Below are 22,522 nucleotides of genomic sequence, written 5' to 3'. Positions count from 1 at the left end.
TTTCATGATATGCTAATTTTTTGAGATAGGAATTTGGGTTTTTCATGAGCTGTATGCCAAAATCATCAGTATTAAACAATAAAAGACATGAAATATTTCAGTTGGTGTGCAATGAATCTAAAATATATGAAAGTTTAATTTTTATCATTACATTATGGAAAATAATGAACTTTTTCACAATATGCTAATTTTTTGAGAAGGACCTGTATTGGCTCATTTTGGATTTCATGAGAGCTACACATTCCAAAAAAGTTGGGACAGGTAGCAATATGAGGCTGGAAAAGTTAAATGTACATATAAGGAACAGCTGGAGGACCAATTTGCAACTTATTAGGTCAATTGGCAACAAGATTGGGTATAAAAAGAGCCTCTCAGATTGGAAGCGTCTCTCAGAATTCAAGATGGGCAGAGGATAACCAATTCCCCCAATGCTGCGGTGAAAAATAGTGGAGCAATATCAGAAAGGAGTTTCTCAGAGAAAAATTGCAAAGAGTTTGAAGTTATCATCATCTACAGTGCATAATATCATCCAAAAATTCAGAGAATCTGGAACAATCTCTGTGCGTAAGGGTCAAGGCCGGAAAATCATACTGGATGCCCGTGATCTTCGGGCCCTTAGACGGCACTGCATCACATACAGGAATGCTATTGTAATGGAAATCACAACATGGGCTCAGGAATACCTCCAGAAAACATTGTCGGTGAACACAATCCACCGTGCCATTCGCCGTTGCCAGCTAAAACTCTATAGGTCAAAAAAGAAGCCATATCTAAACATGATCCAGAAGCGCAGGCGTTTTCTCTGGGCCAAGTAAGTCTCATTTAAAATGGACTGCGGCAAAGTGGAAACCTGTTCTGTGGTCAGACGAATCAAAATTTGAAGTTCTTTTTGGAAAACTGGGACGCCATGTCATCCGGACTAAAGAGGACAAGGACAACCCAAGTTGTTATCAGCGCTCAGTTCAGAAGCCTGCATCTCTGATGGTATGGGGTTGCATGAGTGCGTGTGGCATGGGCAGCTTACACATCTGGAAAGGCACCATCAATGCTGAAAGGTATATCCTAGTTCTAAAACAATATACTGTATGCTCCCATCCAGACGTCGTCTCTTTCAGGGAAGACTTTGCATTTTCCAACATGACAATGCCGGACCACATACTGCATCAATTACAACATCATGGCTGCGTAGAAGAAGGATCTGGGTACTGAAATGGCCAGCCTGCAGTCCAGATCTTTCACACATAGAAAACATGTGGTGCATCATAAAGAGGAAGATGCGACAAAGAAGACCTAAGACAGTTGAGCAACTAGAAGCCTATATTAGACAAGAATGGGACAACATTCCTATTCCTAATCTTGAGCAACTTGTCTCCTCAGTCCCCAGACGTTTGCAGACTGTTATAAAAAGAAGAGGGGATGCCACACAGTGGTAAACATGGCCTTGTCCCAACTTTTTTGAGATGTGTTGATGCCATTAAATTTTAAATTTAACTTATTTTTCCCTTAAAATGATACATTTTCTCAGTTTAAACATTGGATATGTCATCTATGTTGTATTCTGAATAAAATATTGAAATTTTAAACTTCCACATCATTGCATTCTGTTTTTATTCACAATTTGTATAGTGTCCCAACAAATCGGGTTTGTATATATACATTAATTAATTGAGGTTAATGTTCATTTTGCTATTGTTCATAATTAATTAATGTACATTACCATTCAAAAATGTTGAGTATGTTAAGATTTTTATGTTTTTGAAAGATGTTTCTTTATTTGAGAAATACAGTAAAATAGTAATGTTGTGAAATATTATTTCAATTTAAAATAACTTGAATATATTTTATATTCTGTGTCACATGATCCTTCAGAAATCATTCTAGCATGCTGATTTGCTGCTCAAGAAAATATAAAAATAATGTTAAAATATTAAAAAACTGTTGTACTGCTTAATATTTTGTGGAACATTTTATCCAGAGTCTTTGATAAATAAATTAAAAAAAAAAAAATTATTTGAACTAGTTTTGTAACAATGTAAGAGTCTTTACTGTCAATTTTGATCAATTTAATCTGTCCTTGCTGAACAAAAGTATTCATTTCTTTCAAAGAAATCTTACTGGATCATTCAACCTAATACATAATGTTAATTATTTACAAAACTTGAAATATAAAAGATATATTAGTATATTTAGAAATTAATATTATGCTGTAAAAGTTTTATTAATTGTTAGTTTAATATAGTGTATTAACTAATGTTAACAATCTTGAGGTGAATTGGGCATTTGGATAAATAAATGTAAACAGGACTTGTCCTTCTACATAGAAAATAACTAATATGGATGCAAAAACTAGACTTCATTTAACTTGAGATCTTGTTTGATGGCAAGAAATTGGTGTGCTTCTCTGAGCACATGTTGTGAAATTTACCATTGCCTGTGTAACTGTGTCACCCTTCATCTGGGCAAATCCTAATTAAGAGCACCGGAGGCTTGGAAAGAGGAGCTGGAAAACAAATTGACATGGACTGACCAAACAAAAAACATAGAACAAAACGTAAAAGTATTGTTAAGTTATGTTTAACACAGGCTTTATTTTACTCATAAATTGACAAACCCCATTATAAAACCCCATAGGAAAATCTTGAAGGAAGCAAATTATACTTCTGGATTCTGACGTCATAGTTCCCTCACTCTATTCAGAATAAATGAAGTCTTTTTTTTCTTTTTGAGTTAGAACAGTCAATCCTGAACATCAGGTGGGATTCTGGCACTGTCTGTCGGCTTTTTACACTGCTCTCACATCTCTACTTTAACAATCAACTCAATTCACATTTTCAACAGTGCAACACACACAACGATTTTGAGTCTCAAAATGTTCCAGTGTGTGAATAGGTTGAAATGTTGCATGGTTCACTACTATAAAACATGCTGAACTCTCACTTTCACTCTATGTCAAATCTGCATGAAAAAGAAAGTTGTTCAGTTTTGGAATTACATGACAGTAAACCAAATACAGAAATTACCATGTGTCCGTTAAAACACACACACACACACACACACACACACACACACACATTATATGACTAAAAGGGATGTGGCTCATTTTAAGGAGGTCTGAATTTCACTCACATTCATGGCTCTTTGGATGGACCTGTACAGTCAGGCCTCTTTACATTCCATCTTGCAGATTTATAAGTCCTGTGAGGGTTGTGAAGGTTTTTATGTGCTATGCAGGAAAAAGCTTTAAAGGTAATACAACACTAACATCCTATTTACATTTTACTTAGGGATTTGGGAAATCCAACCAAAGTCCTTTTAATGATGCTGTATATTACTGTATCTCACAGGAGTAATAAGTGGACAGAGCTAAGCTTTTTTATTGACTAGTTTCACAGTGTATAGCATGAGCATTGGCTCAAAGACCAAAAAAAAAAAAAGACCATCGTATCTTAACATAAAACGCCATTGTTTTGTCAATAATCAAGCATGTACATAACATACTGTAATATAGTCTGTCTGAATATTTCATCTAATGTCCTTTGTCTCCTCTAGAGTCCTCACTGGACAGCAGTATAACAGAAAGACAGTTTTATGGTGGGATGAGGGCTCTATGTGTGGCCAAAGGTCACTATGCCAAAACACAAACATGATGCTGGCCATATTAGGAGATACAAACACCAGAGACTAAAAACAGCTCCATAGCATTGGGGAAGTTGTGGCCTAATGGTCAGAGTGTTGGACTTGCAACCCAAGGGTTGCGAGTTCGAGTCTCGGGCCGGCAGTAATTGTAGGTGGGGGGAGTGAATGTACAGTGCTCTCTCCACCTTCAATACCACGACTGAGGTGCCCTTGAGCAAGGCACCGAACCCCCAACTGCTCCCCGGGCGCCGCAGCATAAATGGCTCCCCACTGCTCCGGGTGTGTGTTCACGGTGTGTGTGTGTTCACTGCTCTGTGTGTGCACATTGGATGGATTAAAAGCAGAGCACGAATTCTGAGTATGGGTCACCATACTTGGCTGTATGTCACGTCACTTTCACTTTTTCACTTTTAAAAATCTAGTAATGGATTTCAATACAAAAATCAGTAAAACTGAACTCCGTTTGAAATACTGTATGAATAGATTTGCAGGGAAAATGTTACAGGTTCACTGTGATCTAATATAACAAAGAACTAAATTAAATTAACAAAATGTACAGATTAATGTTTAAAAAATGTGTATTGGCAACTAACTAAAATAAAAAGAAGTATTAAAATAAATAAACAAATACAAAAATAGCTCAAGCACATATCAAAATGACTGAAATAAGGCTATAATTTAAAATTAAAACTGAAGTAAATGCTTATTTGGATCTGGATTTCCATTTATCCAGTTATGGCCTAGGAAAATTCATGTAGTCTCAATGCAAATGGATTAGATAAATTTTACTTTTATTTTAAATTAAATGGGCTGCTATGTAATTAAGTTCAAGAACTGTGTTGCACTCACTCACTTTTCAATAGACAGCACAAAACATAATATATGTAAATAAAATGAAGCTTCTGGCAAAAAAAAAATTAGCTTCTAGATTAGAATATGATCCCTGCAAAGAGAGCGCTGCTTCATGATAAAAGTGTATCCAGTCTTGTGTTCTCTCTCAGGATCCAGCTGTCTGCCAAAGCAAGCCAATCTATGCAGATGGGAAGGCAATCTGTTTTAATGGCTCATTTCTAATCACCATATTAGAATAGATTTTGCCTGGACCTGCTTTACATATCGCCAACATTTGTCATGTTTTTCAAATGTGGTCTAGAACCTGAGCGAGCAGGACGTCAATATATGCCAATTGCTAACCTAGAATATTAAACTGTCAGGCTCATAAAAGAGCAAATATACACATTTACTGTAAAGTTACCTGAAACTCAAATATGTACCCTCACAATAAACATGTCACTTCATGACACTTTAAATGCATTGACAAAATGTATTAAAAGTATGATAATAATTAAATATCACTCCAGCACTACAGTATGATTGGTAACACTTTTTTAGGTATTATGAACTACTATGATCTATCAATCTTCTTCTAACTTCTTCAGGATCATTAACACACATAATACCGGACTTACTAACAGTAGTTATGGGAGGAATGAATACTTCAAATTATAGCAACTCAGCTCTTAAAATCATATAAAAATACTTTGTGAATATCCCTGCCTGATGCTACTGCAAAACTCTTTACATCAAGCAGAAAGGAGTTCATGATCACTTCAAGAGAAACCAGACTTAAACCATTTCTATAGGACGGTCAACTTGTGTATTCCTGCAGCAAGCGAGTGATCAACACATCCATTCAGTGATGATGTAAATCGTTTACAGATTCTATCATCAGTAGCATTTTCTAACCATCCTCATTCAGTTCACTCAAGCTGATAGCTCAGACTATAAAAGGAGTGGGAATAGTTTTTCTCTGCTCTAACTATATTCTGCCTTCCTGCAGACGCCTCTGAAGGCGTCACTGATAGCTTTCAAGTCATTGCTGATTTGAGTGAGATAAAGGGCATTTGATCTCTTCACTTTTCTTCTAACACTCAAGTGGGCTGGAGTCACTAAGTATTCCCACAGTAATCAACTCAACACTTCATAGACAATCGGGTCAGTGCTTCACAGCCACATAGTTTATGACATTTATGCACGGACAAAAAAAAAGTTTATTATTGACAAATCGCTCTTCTTCCTTCCTTCCTTCTTCCTAAGAAGTAACGGTTCATCACAGGTTTGCAGCTTTCCTCAATGCAAGTGTTTGTTCAAAGTTTTCCTCAGAATGTGTTTACTAGCTCCATGCCATCTGTTGAGAGAAGAATTAGTCTCCAGATTGAGGGCTTTGGGGGTTGTTTATTTCCAAGTCCTGTCCTCTAGAGATGTGATTAATTGGTTGGTGAAAACATATCCCTTTCCATAATTCCTGTGGTGGAGCCTGGCCTGTGTACACACGTTGAGACGACCAAGGCTATTTTAGTACATTTAATCTGAAGGCTAATATGAAAGTCATTGAACGCTGACCGCTCTAATGGTTTTGAGAACAGAGCACTAAAGTAATGACGTTTTGCCGTTTCATCTGGCCATCTCATTTAGCAGTGAGAAGCAGCTCCCACAGAGAGGCTTGAGTTTCTTCCCTACCTGTGCTTTCTGACACAAAATACTCAAGAAGCAGAGTGAAGCCTTTTAGAAACCTTTTAGATAAAGAGAAAAGGTCAAACATGTTTTCTTCTTAGTATGAATCTAAATAAAAACTTAATGAGCAAGAAGGACTAAACAGAAAAAGAGCTCTGCTGTTCAAATTCATTCATATGGGGTTCAAAAGTCTGAGACCACTAGTAAAAACTGCTTCAACTTCTACAAATTATATAAAATTACAAACTATATTATCAGCACAACAATTGGAGTGAATGTTTTTTTTATATCCATATTTCAGTATTAAAATAGTTTAGTATTTCAATATTAATTAACTGAATCAAAATGTAAAAAGTCATTTCTAAAGCATTCTTATTATTTTTAATAATATTAGTTCATGTTATTATTTAATAATATGCTTTATTATTCCCAAGGTTCAACTTCTGAGATTTTGTATACAAAATTGTCAATGTGGTCTCAGATTTTTGGACTCCATCATTTGAAATCATGACTACAATGAAATATGATACGGGGCTAATCAAAAGGCTTCATGAGCCGGAGATGATCTAATGACAGATTTTCACACTGAGCAATAAGAATGGGACACGGGCATGAGCCATCTGCTCCTTCCGTTGCTTCACCTGTCACTGAACACAACAACAACAAAAACAACAGTTCCACAATCTGTAGATTGCTGTCTCAATCAGCAAATCAGTCCTGTCTGAGCACAGAAACCTGAAACCTATGATTCAATCAGTGTAGAGAAGTCTCCTGCTGTTACAAGTACTGTACAACTGCAAAGGCTCAAAATATTTGATGATGAATATTTGGGGAATGAGGAATCAGATTAAGGGATTAGTTTTAGCAATGTGATAAAATCTGAGTGTTTCCACAAACCTCTGATGCTTTTTTCTCTCTTTCTCCCTTTAAAGGAAGTTCAGAAGAGCCTGGAGAGAGTGACTAGTGGGGTGCAGGGCTGATAGCAAGCTTAGAAAAATACACTTCCACTGAGTTCACATGAAACCATCTTCTGACTCATTTCACAGTGAATCTGGTACAAACTCTGCTTTATGTTCTGATACACTGTTCTCACACTAAACAGCTCCACCCAGAACTGGTCTTTCAATGATACTTTACCTAACAAGAACAGACAAGTCACTTTTATACCTGGTATTAACATGCATTTTCAGTGATAAGATCACAGTTGGAGAGCACTTGACTATATTAAAAAAAAATTAAAAATAAAAAGCTGTAAAAGCAACCAAGATGCATTAGGATCAGATTGTGATCCAAAATGTTTCGTAGGTGGTCAGGGATTGATTCTGACAAAGGCATAAATGTTAATGTGTTGAGCTACAATATATATAGAGATGCATGATATATCTGTATCATATCAGTTGTTGAATGATATTACCAATATTTTAGCAGTATCGGTTGATATAATGGATATATATCAGCTGATATAATTACATTTACTTTAAGTTAATCTTTAAAAATTAATAGCTTAACAACATTTGTTAAATGTAAATTTCATAAAATCTCAAAATTACAGTAATATACATTTTCGTCCCGTACATAATCATTAAAAATAAGAGATTAATAATAATAATAAGAGAATAAGAGACTTTTTTGTGTTTTCATGGGGGCGCTTCAAAAGAAATATTTTTCCTTTACGTCTCATCCTTATAAGTTTGTGTTCTTTTAATTCAGAGGTCACAGCATGATGTATCGTTCTTCTTTTGGTCATGTCTCACCTGATATTAAATTGCAGGTGAGAATTCACCAAAATTGAATGTAGAAATGCAGTGAAATTGACTTGAGCTGGTGTTTTGTTTCTCCCCACATTATGAATGGAAGTCAATGGATCAAATAATGTAATGTAACTATCCCTTTACTGTCTAAAACATGAAATATAAGATATATTTTTTCATCTGTCCAAATGATGAAAAGCCTTTTGAATCATCCCCAATGCTTTTAAAAGTTGATAAATGACGGAACATTTTGTTAATGCAGCCTGTGATGCATTATGCAACTACCGTTTTCCATTTTGCACATGTAAGTGGAGATAAATACAATCCCAGCTAAAGACCATCCAGATATTATCCGGATATGGAACGCATGTTAATGCCAGGTGAAATGGGGCCATAGAGAGAAGCGGACAGACAATGTGATTGTGCCCTTTGACACACAGAGGGATTAAAGTAAGCAAGAGCACCCAGCGGGGGGCAGAAACACAAACTATATCTGTGGCCTTTTCAAGGGCCTGAGATACAATCTTGCCGCTAACTGACAAGCACCAAAAAACAGAAGCTCTGGCTCTGCGGTACAGGTACAATTACAGACTGAGGTCACATGACCACTTGGGGTAGTGTACATATCCTGTTAGCTTTGCATTACAAAATCAAGATAAAACATAACTTGGAAGCAAATTTAAGATAAGCAGTGAGAAGGTTTAGCATATCCGTTAATATTTCCAAGGAATAAGCAGATAAGCCTTTTATGAAAGCAAAATACAGGAAAGTTATGGCCAATTAGACATAGGCACGCACACGCTGAAATTGATGACAGGATTATTCTCATGTGTATATTGGGGGAACACACACAAGCATCACTGAACCAAATACACTGGAAGCTGCGTCAACAACCCCCAGGATTCCTGGAATCCCGTATTCCATGGAGGAGGCTGGGGAAGAATCACAGTGTCATGACAGCATAAAGACTGACTAAGCACACAAGGCCATCTCAGTTCTTTTATAATATAAAAAAATAAATTTTAGTTTATGCTGTTTTCTGTTGATGCGTGAACTTCACTTCAACTTCAACATTATTTGTAGTGCACCCACCATTCAATGTTTGCCATAAACTATGCACTTTGTTACTTTTGATATGAAAAGACATTTTCATGATACAAACAATAAACAGCTTGTTTATGACGTTAATAAAACAGCCTGTAAACAATGTGTCATGTAACATTACATTCACCTCAGGAAATTCATTCAATGTCCATAAACTTGATAGTCAACTACAAAAATATAACTCTAGAGAGTGCACTATATTACACATACACTATATTTCTTACTTAACTTGTTGTTATATTTTTAATTAACCTCTTCATTATTTAATGTATGTTTGAATAAATCCGTCATGAAAACAAGTTTTTATTACAGCCAAATAATTATATTTGAAAAAAGAAAAAAAAAACGGAGCAGAAACACAATTCTGTAATTAAAAGATGCAAAACTGCCTTATGTGCAATTTACATATTTGTACAACTCAGTTTTTATTTGAGTGTGTTGATAAAATGTATTTTCTGTTTCAGTTTTCAGCCCAAGTGCATCCTGAAATATAAGTTTCGGTTTTGGCCCAGAATTTTCATTTCAATGCATCACTAATGAATCATGCCAATAATCTATTTTTTACATACATACATGCATAAATAAATAGTTTGAACATTACAGGTGAATTTAGGTATCATAACAAGAAAATTTCAAGTACAAAAGACAAATAAATATTCCATTTAACATCAGCTAGAGAAAAAAATAGAAAACTAATTGAATTAGAAAAAAAAGTTGTCATAATAATTATCAGAATCAAGCTCAGAGACTCATAACCAATGGATCTGATTGATTAATTAGTTATTATACAGTACAAGACAGTTAACTGCACATTTCAAAGTGACATTACAATTAACAGTAAAAGCAATTCACAGTCCTCTTAAATGAAAAGTCACATCTCAAAGAGTGACATCTTTTCCATAACATGCTATGACTTTAAATTAGTGCTAGATGGTAGCAAAAGGTGTCTAAATTTTAAACTGGGTCAAAATATTGGACAATTAAATATCAAATACCAGGCACTAGAAAATAATCTGGCATAATATGATGTCACGATGCAATAAAAAATAATGTGTTGTTATGGGTGCCACACAGATATGTAACAGAGTATCTGTTTTTTCTGCAGTGTACTGTATTTAATATTATTGGAACTGACCAATTAGAGGCCAGAACTGGATCATTTTATATAATATGCATTTTATAATTCTAAATAAGGCATTCCATTATTTAATTTCTACACTATCAGGACATTTCATTGAACAAAAGGAAATTATGTTGTGCATTTTTTTAAGTATGATGACAATGACAGAAACCCACGCATAAATCCTGGTCTTACAGCGCACTCATAGTGGAATTACTGGTGATGAGAGGGACGTGTATGACTGCAGCATGTCATGGTCAATAGGCTGCGTCACTGGAGTTCTGATGCACTGAGGACAAAAGGCCCCTGTCTTTATCTCAATACACAGAGAGATCACAAAGCCTGAGCTATAGAATAAAGTCAAGGATTACAAAGGATGCGTGATGTGGAGTCTGTAAGCAGACTAATTCACCTCACAAATGCACAGTAATCTCGGCTTTCAACGAAAGATGACAAGGGCCGGAATAAAAGACTTTCTGTATGCTTCAGTACATGCACAATCTCACACACCTCTTTTAGTATACAAAATACCACAGTGTTGATTGCAGGCTTTGTTCTAGTTCACTGCCATTCAGAATGAAATCTTTCTAGAAATGAATGTGCAGTGCTCAAGTCTAAACAGCAAAATCAATCAAAACAAATGCCCTATCACGGGCATACTGAACATTAAAATTTGATTAAGTCAAACAGGCGTCCTATTGCATTATGCAGGGTCTGTATTCATTTTCATATGGCTCTACATATTAAACATTGAAACTAACTAATTAAATTAATAAGATAACCGTAACACTTTAAAGTCCAGCTTGTTAACATTAGTTAATGCATTAGTAGTCATACAATGATTTTTTTTTTTAAACAGCAATTATGGTAACAATTTTCAACAAGGTCCATTGTTTAACATTAGTTTATGATTACATGTGTTAGAGTATTAACTAATCTTTGTTAATTTTAGTCATTAAAAATACAATCGATTAAAAAAAAAAAAAACTAATCACACATTTTTTCCCTGAAATTAATCATGATTAATTCCACCTAACATAAAATTTTATAAATATACTTTTATATTGCAATAATTTCACATGCAATCTTCAAAAATTAATGTAGAATTTAATGCTTTTCATATCTGATAGTCTTTAACTTTTCTGACACACTTTCAGTCTCTACTAAAGAGCTGACGAGTTGAATCGGGTGTTAAATGAGGGAGAATTTTGAAAACCACTGCATTTCAGAGACATGATCTTAAATGTGATTCATATATAAAAAATACTTACATGCATGCACAGATTTAAGGCAGCTTTAATCGCCTTTTTTGTAACTTCATGACTTAACTGAAGACATAACTAGGATGCTTGCAAGCTCGTAGATTCTTCTGCGCATTTATGTGTGCATTTGAAGAGCACGTGCTAAGAGTGCTAACAGTATAATGGCCAACAGGACAGGAAAATTAGTTTTTATGAACATATGTGCTGACAACATCTCATCTGATCGCAGTTCACTGTTGTTCTAATGAAGCTACAGTACCTCGTTACCTGTACCTCTTCTGCACTCGTTTGAGGAAAAGTTGGAGTGCACGTTTAAAAAGTCTCCCATTTGATGTGGTACTAAAGATATTCTGCGTCTAAATAAATGCAATTCTTGACAAGAAAAAAAAAACAAGACAGAAGCAGCAGTTGAGAGTTGGCTCTGCCTCTGTGTTAATTGCGTGTAATATTTTTAACGCTGTTAAACTGAAAAAATTATTCGCACTAATTTTGACAGCAAAAAAATACAACCGTGATTGTTTTTTCATTAGCTCAGGTTCACCAAATAACATTAACAAGTACTTTCCAGATAACTAGTAAATGGCAAATTTAACCTTTACTAAGATTAATAAATGCTTTAGAAGTATTTTACATTTTTAGTTCATAATGTAATTAGCATAATGTTAACAAATGAACCCTTATAGTATTACAGTAATTACAGCAATTATTAATTCAAGTTATTGTTAATTTAGAAATATACTGTTGTTAATTCATGTTCTTTCATTATACGTTATCAAATGTAAATTTATACAGCTTGAAATGTTAAAAAATGTATTAGTATAGAAAATGAACAAAAATAATAATAAATGCTAATCTTACTATAAAGTTTTACCAAGATCATTTCAATGTTTATTTGGATTTGTAATAATGTCTCAAAATGTCCTAACAACACTTACTTTCGAGGATTTTTTTCTCCATCTCTTCAAATTTCTTGCCTCCTGAGATTGACGTGACACATCGCTACATCTGGTGCTCCGCTCCTGCTCTCAGAAATATGTGACAGGAACACAACAGAGGTCCTCATCAACTCTCTTTTTGTGTCCCCACCCCGCCCCACCCTCTCTCTCTTTCTCTCGTTCTCTCTGATTGTCTCAGGTCTCTGACAGTAGTAAACACTGTGGCTTCCCTCACTCACGCTGCACAAGCAGAGAGGAGGAACTAGAGGTGAGATGTGTGTGTGTGTTTGTGTATGCACAGAGGAGGAGGACTGCTACGCTACAGCACAGTATTCTCCAGTGCCTTCTATTGCTGAATCAGACTTTACCCAAAGCAGAGGTGACATTGCTGCAATTTCCCCCTGGCAATGAGACAAGACTGCACACAACATAGGAAGAAACATTACAGTTAATGTTGTTTTCCTCTAAAGTCAACAAGAAATAGAATAGGAGACAGTCGAAATTAAGAAAGCAGACTAAATGATTGTAAAATTCTGGCATACATAACCAGAGAGAATGCTGTATTTCACCAGAAGATCAAGTTATGACATACGATTAAAAATAATGAGCTCAAATAAATGAATAAATAAATAATATATATATATATATATATATATATATATATATCTATATATATATATATATATATATATATATATATATATATATATTTTGCATTTATGTTTGGCCATGGCAGAGATCTGATATTCTATTTGTTGTATTTCTGATTTGCATAAAACTGAAGAATATTCGGTACATCCTATACTGTATCCTAAAATGATCTGATATTAACTTTTGCATGGATTTTATTGTAAAGAGCTTAGGCTCATGTAACCAGAAGTTTTAAGATATATGAAAATGCTTTTAAGTTTTTCTTACCGAAATGGGTTTACATTATCTTAACAAGCAAAGCAATTCAACATTAATTTCACGGCGTGTCTGTGAAACGTTGTGGTACCATCGTAGTAGTTTTGTGCGTGCATGAACGTCATGTACCATATTTTAGTTTTCCAAAAAGAGGACAGTGGGTGTGGGTGTGGGTGTGGGTGTGGGTGGGCGGGGGCTGGGGTGTGGTTGGTGGGTGGTTAAAGTAGTGCCCAAAGTAGTGCAATGAACTTATCCCAAATATCAAAACTGAAAATGTAATTTCCATACCTAAAATACATATTTTACAGTTACTGTTATGCATATTGATCATAACCACAGCTAAAAAGCTTCCTAGCAGTGGCCATCCTTCACAAAACTTAACATCTAGCACAATTTTATCATAGGCAGAAGGCAAAATATTTCAATACAAGCATTTTAGTCAAATGTAATTTAAGCAACATTTGAAACCTTTAACCCACGGGGAAAATCAACCCATTAACAGTTTAAATGTAACCATAGGAAAAAAAAAAAATGCAGACTTGGCAACCCTGCATTCAGCACGAGCTGCAGGAGTCAGATTTGACTGATCACAGGTTGAGAAGAGAGAGAGAAATAGACCATACTGGAGGATTTGCTGCTCAACAGATCCTGAGCTTATTGACAAATATCTGATCTTGCAATGAGCAATAATGGTCAGAAATACAGTGGGAGCGGGATTAAGAAAAACAGTCCCTTGCAGCGCTCTTATACAAAAACACACTCAATCACTTTAGAAAGTACGCTTTAGGCGACTGTAGAAAGTAAGAGCCGAATCCCAGACATTTTGGCCGATTCAGAAATCCCGGCTGGAGGCATTTTTTAGGCCCAAAAAGAGGACATGTACATGAAAAAGAGGAAATATGATCACTCTAACATCATGGCAGCGTACAACACAAAGTACCTCACATAGGAAACACTTAACATAACGCGTAAATGCGCGTAACTAATGTAAATCAAGCAAGCTAGTACACATAGGCCACAAAGTGTTGGCGAAATAACACATTAGCAGACCAGAGGGAATAATATGGAATTTTTTCCAGAAAACTTCTCTCACAAAAAAAATTCAAGCACTTTCAAGGACCTGTGACAATGTATGTTTATTTTCAAAAACTTTCCAGGGCCTTGAAAATTGTTTTTCAGATTCACAAACTTTCAAGGATTTCAAGGACCCGTGGGAACCCTGTTTAAAGATTACATGTCAATTATTAAATCTTACAAATCCTTTTACATTGACATCACTGATGTGGGCTGTTGGATGATGTTAATCCATAACAGCAATTTAGGCATTTCTTTTTAGAAAACCCACATTCATATCTGGCTACATTCTAATATGTAGCACCCACTTTTTGCAATCCACTTCATCCCTGATGGATAAAATCAGATAAAAATCGTCACTATGATAATGTATCAGTCAGATTGGAGTCAACATTTACTGAAAGCAATCATAAACAAATGAAAAACTTTTAATGCTTTTCACATCTGATAAGCTTATAAACAGAACTGTCAGACTTGTAAAAGATGACGTGTAGTTCTGATGTGACAAAATGAAGCACAAATCCAATCTGCCATTTTTGTTCTCATTTATAATAAAAAAGATGATGTCAAATTAATATTCATATAGTCATCTGCAAGACACTGTTCTGTAACAGAAGACTCATCTCTCTAATATTTACAAAGAGACTATCACAACTGTCTGCACTTACAGCGCAATCCCTCTGTCTGTGGTCAGCATATATTCAGCAGCATAATGACTGACAGAGCAGTCTGAATCTTGCTTGCATTTTAATAAAGGCTGATTGCACGTTATCAGTTTAACACACTCACACAGAGACACAGGAAGCTTGCTGCATCTTCTCTCACACTCACCAGGAGCGACTGAACACTGCTGAAGTGCTGCCAATATAACCTCTGAATTATTCTCTCACATACAGCTCTCAGCGGCCCCTGCGACTGTGCTGGCTATGGTGCACTAAAAATGATCAATTCTGTGTCTAGTAGCTTCCATTTGGAGAACAGCCATCTAATTGGCAATTAAAGCAGATAAGAAATGCCTGTTGTACTCCACACTCAGTATAGACATGGAGCTGTTCAGTAAGAGCAGTATAGGACAGCTGTATTTAACCACATTGTTCTATTCCTCGGCATGACTGTTTCATGGCATTCCTGTCTAGTTGGTGATACTGAGAAATCCTTCAAGCACAAGGGAATCAATACAGTCGATGAGGATTAGATTTACAGAGGCAGAAGGAATAGCAATCTGGTGTGTGTTACAGAACCAATCCTACAGGTCAATGGTATGTAATGTATCCCAGTATTAACCCCAAATAACATGCTGCTGAGGGATTCAGAAATTCAGACAAACTCTATATCATCTTCTAACCCCTAAAGTCTGTGTTGAAATCAGTAATATTTCATAATATAACCCCTTATATACAGTACCACTGACATAAAGCCAACCAAAACATCAATTCCACACAAACATATTTGTGGTTTTATCATGTAATGATTTTTCTGATATTTTTAAAAACAGACAAATTATTAATTATAAATGGTGGGAATTGCAAAAACTAACAAATACCAAAAAACAGTGAAAACTAACAATTACCAGTTTGCAAAACTAGCCATCATCTGCTATTGCTGCTGGAAAAACAACTAAAACCAGCCTAAACTGGTTGGGTGGTCTTAGCTCGTCTTCAAGCCTGGTCAGAGCTGGTTTAGCAGGTTGGTTTTAGATGGGTTTTGAACTTTAGTAGGGCAGGCAGGGATGTGAAAGGTGTTTAAAAACAGAAGAGAGAAAATTTTAGATCAGTAAATAGATTATATGCAAATAAATGAATAAATAAACAAGGTATGGTCTACTAGTTCAGATAAGCTAATAACCAATAACACCCAGCTTAGACCAACTACCAAACTCAAAAACAAAGCTACCAGCGGGGTGGGCTGCATCAGTTTAGTGTGAGAGAGAACATTTGGACTGAATTTATTTACTATAATAAAACCAGCTGCAGGTGTCACTTCATATTTCCTTGTTGAATTACTTGCATCGATTGGCTTATTTTATTCAGTTGGCTGAAGTTTAAAAAAATGTCATCTGAAGTGCAAAAACTTTTACTCCAAGTACTCAAATCTATCGAAAATTCCTCTTCACCCTCCCCATAGAAATCAATGAGTGATTATGGTAACCGCGATTTGTTTCCCCAATGATAACCGAGATGTTGCATCATAATAACTTATGTTTTTCGGTATCTTGCTTTTTAAAAGGAAAATTTTGTTATTATTAAAAACATGCCAATTTATGGTAAAGAAAAGGCCAGTTGTCTTGTCGTCACAAAATTCAAATTATATTCAAATAATCTCACAGTTAAATGCCAACAGCAATTTGTTTACTAACGTCATCACAGCTTAACACACACACAGTGTTAAAAATAAACGCTATAAAGACATAACGTTAACTCCAATGATTAACGGTACATGTCAATTTATTGTGCTTCAGTTCTGCAAACACACAGAGCTTTGTTTCTGGCCACAGTACACTCCTGTGTAATATAATATAATCAGGGTTTCAGAAGGGGCTCTCCTCACTAAAGTCACCAGCCGCATTGTTCAAACAGCACTGCAACAGCTTCTCCACTGTCTTACTGCCAAGTGCCTCGCTCGACCACTGCTGCTGTAAATGACCGAAACAGAACAGCCTCACTATCAACACGCTGATATGATAACCGTACTCACGTTTCAACTTGGTCGCGTGTCTTTTGTTTGATCTCCCGATCACAGCTCCCGCAATCTGAAGTTGCTTTCGATTTAGCTCAAGCCGATGACACTCGAATCAGTCTCTTGATGATTTTATTTTTTCTTATTTTTAAGTTTCACTTCCAACATCGAGCTGTCAAAGATCCTCGGCGTGCTTGGAGGCTTCAGGAGCGTGTAGTGAGTGACAGCTGGCTTTATCAATGTCACCGCTGTCTGGCTGCTCAGGGGTCTATGTTTCTGCCTCTTAGGTTGAATGATGCTCGGGCTTTATTTGGCGACGTAATCTCCGCTAAATTTCTGTCTCTTGTAAGTCAGTTTGATGGAATATATCTGCCCGATCCCTCTCTCTCTCTCTCTCTCTCTCTCTCTCTCTCTCTCTCTTCCGCACTGCTGACAGATCCCCGAGCGAGCGAGCCAGCGCAGCTTCAAACACTACAACCCGTCACATGCTCTCTGTTATCAGCTTCCGTTTATTAGCAGCGCTACAGATCCTTCACGTGAATTACACAGAATTAAACTGCATTTCTTATCATGTGTAACATTACCACACCGACAGAAAGCTTGGATGAACTTCACGATCCATCAAACATTTTCCTTTCTTTGACTATGTTGGGGTCCTAGAGCCCGCCGGGTTCATGGCACAAGAATCTCAGCTTCAGACGTCACGCCCACAGACCGCCTACTGCCTGTTCTCTCATGTCTTATTCATATGGCACTGAAGCTGAAAAGCACTTTCTGATCAAATCTTATCCACCTTTTTCTTGTCGTAAAAATGGGCGTGGCTATTCGTAAATTCTATGGGGCTGGCTTCTGGTCTTGTCCATTCCATCCAGCTATTTTTAGCTGAACGAAACAGTTCGTTTTGCTGCTTGATATTGAAAGTGGGTGTGTCTTATCATGATATTTTAACGCACTGGTTTGTAGTGCAAACAGTTTTACCATTTACTGCACGTTGTTATTTTCCTCGTTATGTACCTATAGTGGCTAATGAACCGGAAGTCTCACCCATTGGCTTACTTCCGCATTGAAGAAAAAGGTTGATTAGGTAGCATTGCACAATGTCCAGGACACACAAGTGTTCTTTTTATCAACCTGGAAACTTGATTGATGCTTTGAACCCTTTTAAGGATAAATTTATCCCTTGATTTTCATTTCAGTTCAGTCTTTATTTTATTTCCTTAAGACAGTTTGATTGCAGCATTTAGATACAGCCAATGATTTGACCAATTTTGCCATTTTAGAGTACGTCTTTGAAAGATACTCTGATTTTTTTGAGGCATTTTATGGAAATTATTATTATTATTTTATTTTATTTTTTTGCATTAAGATAGCCATGTCTCTGTGTATATTAGAATTATGGCACTATAAATAAATGTATGAATATATACACTTTATAAAGCAGGTGTTCATACTTTATTTTATTATATATTTTATACTTTATGTTATTATATTATGGATGTAAGTATGTATAATGTATGAGTGTTATTTTAGTATCAATGAGATATTATAGTTTTTAATATTTGAAATTAAGTTTTTGAAAAAATTTTCCTTTTAATTTTATTTTAATAATTTTGTCGTGTTTTTGTATTTTTTATTAGTTTTTGTTTATATATATATATATATGCTGCTTTAAAGTTTGTGAACCCTTTAGAATTTTCTCAATTTCTGCATAAATATGACCCAAAACATAATCAGAAGTCCTGAAAGATTACAAAGAGAACCCAAATGAGACAAAAATATTTTCTTTGTCATTTATTTATTGAGAAAAATGATCCAGTGTTATATATCTGTGAGTGGAATATATATAATTAGTCATTTTTAGTTCAATTTTATTTTCTGTTAATAGGCCATCAGGGTAATCATACTTACACAAAATTTAAACACAAAGTATTTTGCAAAAATAGTAAGAGTATGGCAGGATGCTATTCTGAGCATAATCCCCCACCCCCATAAGATTATATGAGAGAAAAGTCATTCTAAAGCCATTATGTTTTTAATATACAGTTAATTAGATATGTTGAAAAGCAAGGTAGCTGAACAAACAACCTTATGCTTGAGTATCTATACATTTTGAGAAGCAGTAGTATCAAGCCCCATGGGTGAGTTCATTTATTCAAAAGGTCAAACCAATCTGTTCCTTTAACTTTTGCCTATTACAGACTAATCTGAGTCTACAAGATGTATATATATATCTATATCTACATATCTATCTATATATATATGTATCTACACGTTTGGTCTCGTACTCTATCGCATACGTTGTCAGTGTCGTGCGCTTGCTTAGACCTTTGTTTGTGAATAACAGTAGAGTAATGTGTGTTCACGTGCTGCAAAAGACAGTGTACAAGAAATACCCTTGTGAGGAAGCGTTCCCAAATCGTGCGGAAGTTAAAAGCAGCAAATCGCAGTGTATTGATTTCTTGTCTCATTAGTTTTTAGCGCAGTTGTCGTTGCTAGGCAACGCTTGTTAGTTTACTGTGTTGAGACGTGCTGACTTTGGTCTCGTACTCTAGCAGCGCATACGTTGTCAGTCCGTGCGCTTGCTTTAGACCCTTGTTGTGAGAAAACAGTAAAGTGTGTTCAGCTGAATTCAATTGTCCCAACCACGTTTTTAATCGTCTGACGTGGTTATACAAAAAGGTTAGTAACAAACAGTAAAGGCAGCGTTCGCGGCAGCCCATGATAAGCTTCTAAGCCCCGGTCCTCGTGTTGAAGACGAAGAGATAGTAAAGACCATCGACTCTTACCGACTGCGATCCACCGACCCAGGGCAGGGACACCGGCAGGGATATAAGTATTGTTTTGATTACTCCTTTTTTTCCTTCTACTTGTTTCACTTCTGTTTCAGTTTGTATAACTACTTCTTACTAATACGTGTTTCCAGATCCCTACAATATTCACTGCCACTTCTTCGCAAACCACGCATCACACTAATGTAGGCGCAGTACGCAATCCTAACAACACCCCTGCACACTTTGCCTATGTCTGCTTATACACTACTTTCTTTTTCTATTGGTCTGGAATTGCCAGTCTGCTGACAAAGCCGATTTCATTACTTCGTATATAGTCTGTTACTCAGGCCCTGACAGAGACCTGGATTCAAACCAGAGGACACTGCTACACCTGCAGCCCTCTCCAAGGTCTCATTTTTTCCCCACTTCTCCCTCCCCATTTGACTGGAAGAGGTGGAGGTACTGGTCTGCTCATCTCTAATGATTGGGAATTTAACTCCTTTACCATCTTTGGGTATCAACAGTTTCCTTTGAATCTCATTCCGTTACTGTTACCTACCCTCTTAAATACATTTTGTGAGTTTGTCTATCGATCCCCCAGGACCACTAGGTAACGATGAATTAGATGTGCTGCTCTCAACCTTTCCTGAGATGGTACTCCCCTAGTTATGCTTGGAGATTTCCAAGCATCCACCTAGATAACCCTCTATCTGCTGACTTCCAGCACTCTGCTTGCCATCGACCGATTGTCAGCTACTGCTACTCACAAATCAGGCAACCAATGCTACCTTATTTACACACGACACTGCTCCACTGACTCATGTACTGGTTACTCCACTGCACACCTCAGATCACTTCCTCCTCAATCAACATGGTTCCTGACACCACATCATTTACCCCTCCACATGTCATATTTCGACGTAACCTACGCTCACTCTCACCCTCCCCGGCTATCTGCAATGGTTTCATCTTCGCTTCCTTCCCCTAAACTGTTAGCATCTTTTGATGCTAACAGTGCTACTGATACTTTCTGCTCCACTCTTACATCTTGTTTTAGACACTGTTTGCCCCTTGTCTTCCAGGCTAGCCCGTACCACCCCTTCAGAGCCCTTGGTTATCTGATTGTTTCTACGCGAACACCGTTCTAAGCTTAGAGCTGCTGAAAGGTTGTGGCGCAAATCCAAAAATACTACTGACCTTAATGTGTATCAGTCACTCCTCTCTTCCTTTTCTGCTAATGTCTCCACTGCTAAAAAGACTTACTACCATAACAAAATTAACAATTCGTCTAACTCCCGCATGCTTTTTAAAACATTTTCCTCACTCCTTTGTCCTCCTCCTCCCCCTACTGCTTCATCTCTAATAGCTGACGACTTTGCCACATTTTTCATTAATAAAATTACAAACATCAGTGCACAATTTTCCAGACCACAATCCATCAAGCACATCTCACAAACAAACATACACTTATTCACATCCTTCTCTTCACTCTCTGAGGCAGAAATCTCCAAACTCATCCTTTCTAATCATCCTACTACTTGTCACTTGATCCTATTCCATCTCATCTCCTTCAAGCCATTTCTCCTGCAGTTGTACCTGCACTTACTCACATCATTAACACATCCCTCAATACAGGTGTTTTTCCCCTCATCATTTAGACAGGCTCATATAACTCCACTCCTTAAGAAACCCACCCCTCAACCCATCTCTTTTAGAGAACTACAGACCAGTTTCCCTTCTTCCTTTCATTGCAAAAACACTTGAACGAGCTGTATTCAACCAGTATCTACCTTTCCTCACCACAGAACAACCTCCTTGACAGCAACCAATCTGGCTTTCAGAAGTGGACATTCAACTGAGACTGCCTTGCTCTCAGTTTGTTGAAGACCTAAGACTGGCAAGAGCGGAATCCAAATCTTTCAATACTTTATCTTGCTTGATCTATCTGCTGCTTTTTGACCCACGTTAATCACCAGATCCTCCTGTCAACCATACTGACAAAGGGCAATCAATCTCAGGAACCGCACTCCAGTGGTTTGAGTCTTACCTATCAGATAGTCCTTCAAAGTATCTTGGAGACAGGTAGGTGTCCAAGTCGCAGCATCTAACTACTGGGGTGCCTCAGGGTTCAGTTCTTGGACCACTTCTCTTCTCTGTCTACATGGCATCATTAGGTTCTGTCATTCAGAAACATGGCTTTTCATACCATTGCTATGCTGATGAACTCAACTCTAAAACTCTCATTCCATCCATCTGATGATCCATCGGTAGGCTGCTCGCTCGCGCATCAGCTTGTCTAACAGACATTTCTTGCTGGATGAAGGACCATCAACCTTCAACTCAACCACCTTGGCCAAGACAGAACTGCTTGTGGTTCCAGCAAACCCATCGTTTCATTCACACAATTTCACCATCAAGTTAGGCACATCAACCATAACTCCTTCAAAAACAGCCAGAAACCTTGGAGTTATGATTGATGATCAGCTAACTTTCTCAGACCACATTGCTAAAACTGTCCGTTCCTGCAGATTTGCTTTATTCAACATTAAGAAGATCAGGCCCTTTCTTTCCAAACACAACTCCTTGTTCAAGCTCTTGTTCTGTCCAGGCTAGACTATTGCAACGCTCTCTTGGCAGGTCTTCCAGCCAATTCTATCAAGCCTTTACATTAATCCAAAACGCGTCAGCAAGATTAATTTTTAATGAGCCGAAAAGAATACAACGTCACCACCTCTATTATATCAATTTGCACTGGCACCAATAGCTGCTCGCA

The 22,522-nt window shown here is 36.7% G+C and overlaps 1 protein-coding gene across 3 annotated transcripts in view; it reads right to left on the bottom strand.

Annotated features, from left to right (window-relative positions):
• Nucleotides 1–17,843, bottom strand: part of LOC122145037 (calcium/calmodulin-dependent protein kinase kinase 1-like) — a 33,191-nt gene extending 15,348 nt beyond the window's left edge. The window contains exon 1 of one of the 3 annotated variants that reach the window (XR_006160045.1): nucleotides 16,997–17,843. The gene's annotated coding sequence lies outside the window, so the exon portion shown is untranslated. Of the gene's footprint in view, nucleotides 1–12,322; nucleotides 12,444–16,996 lie in introns of those variants that run through there. The other 2 variants (XR_006160042.1, XR_006160043.1) reach the window with 2 other exon arrangements.
• Nucleotides 17,844–22,522: the final 4,679 nt, after the last annotated feature.

This window comes from Cyprinus carpio, chromosome A5 (genome assembly GCF_018340385.1).
Source record: "Cyprinus carpio isolate SPL01 chromosome A5, ASM1834038v1, whole genome shotgun sequence".
Taxonomy (NCBI): domain Eukaryota; kingdom Metazoa; phylum Chordata; class Actinopteri; order Cypriniformes; family Cyprinidae; genus Cyprinus; species Cyprinus carpio.
The sequence above is the reverse complement of the archived record's forward strand: the minus strand, read 5'-3'. Positions and strand labels throughout refer to the sequence as shown.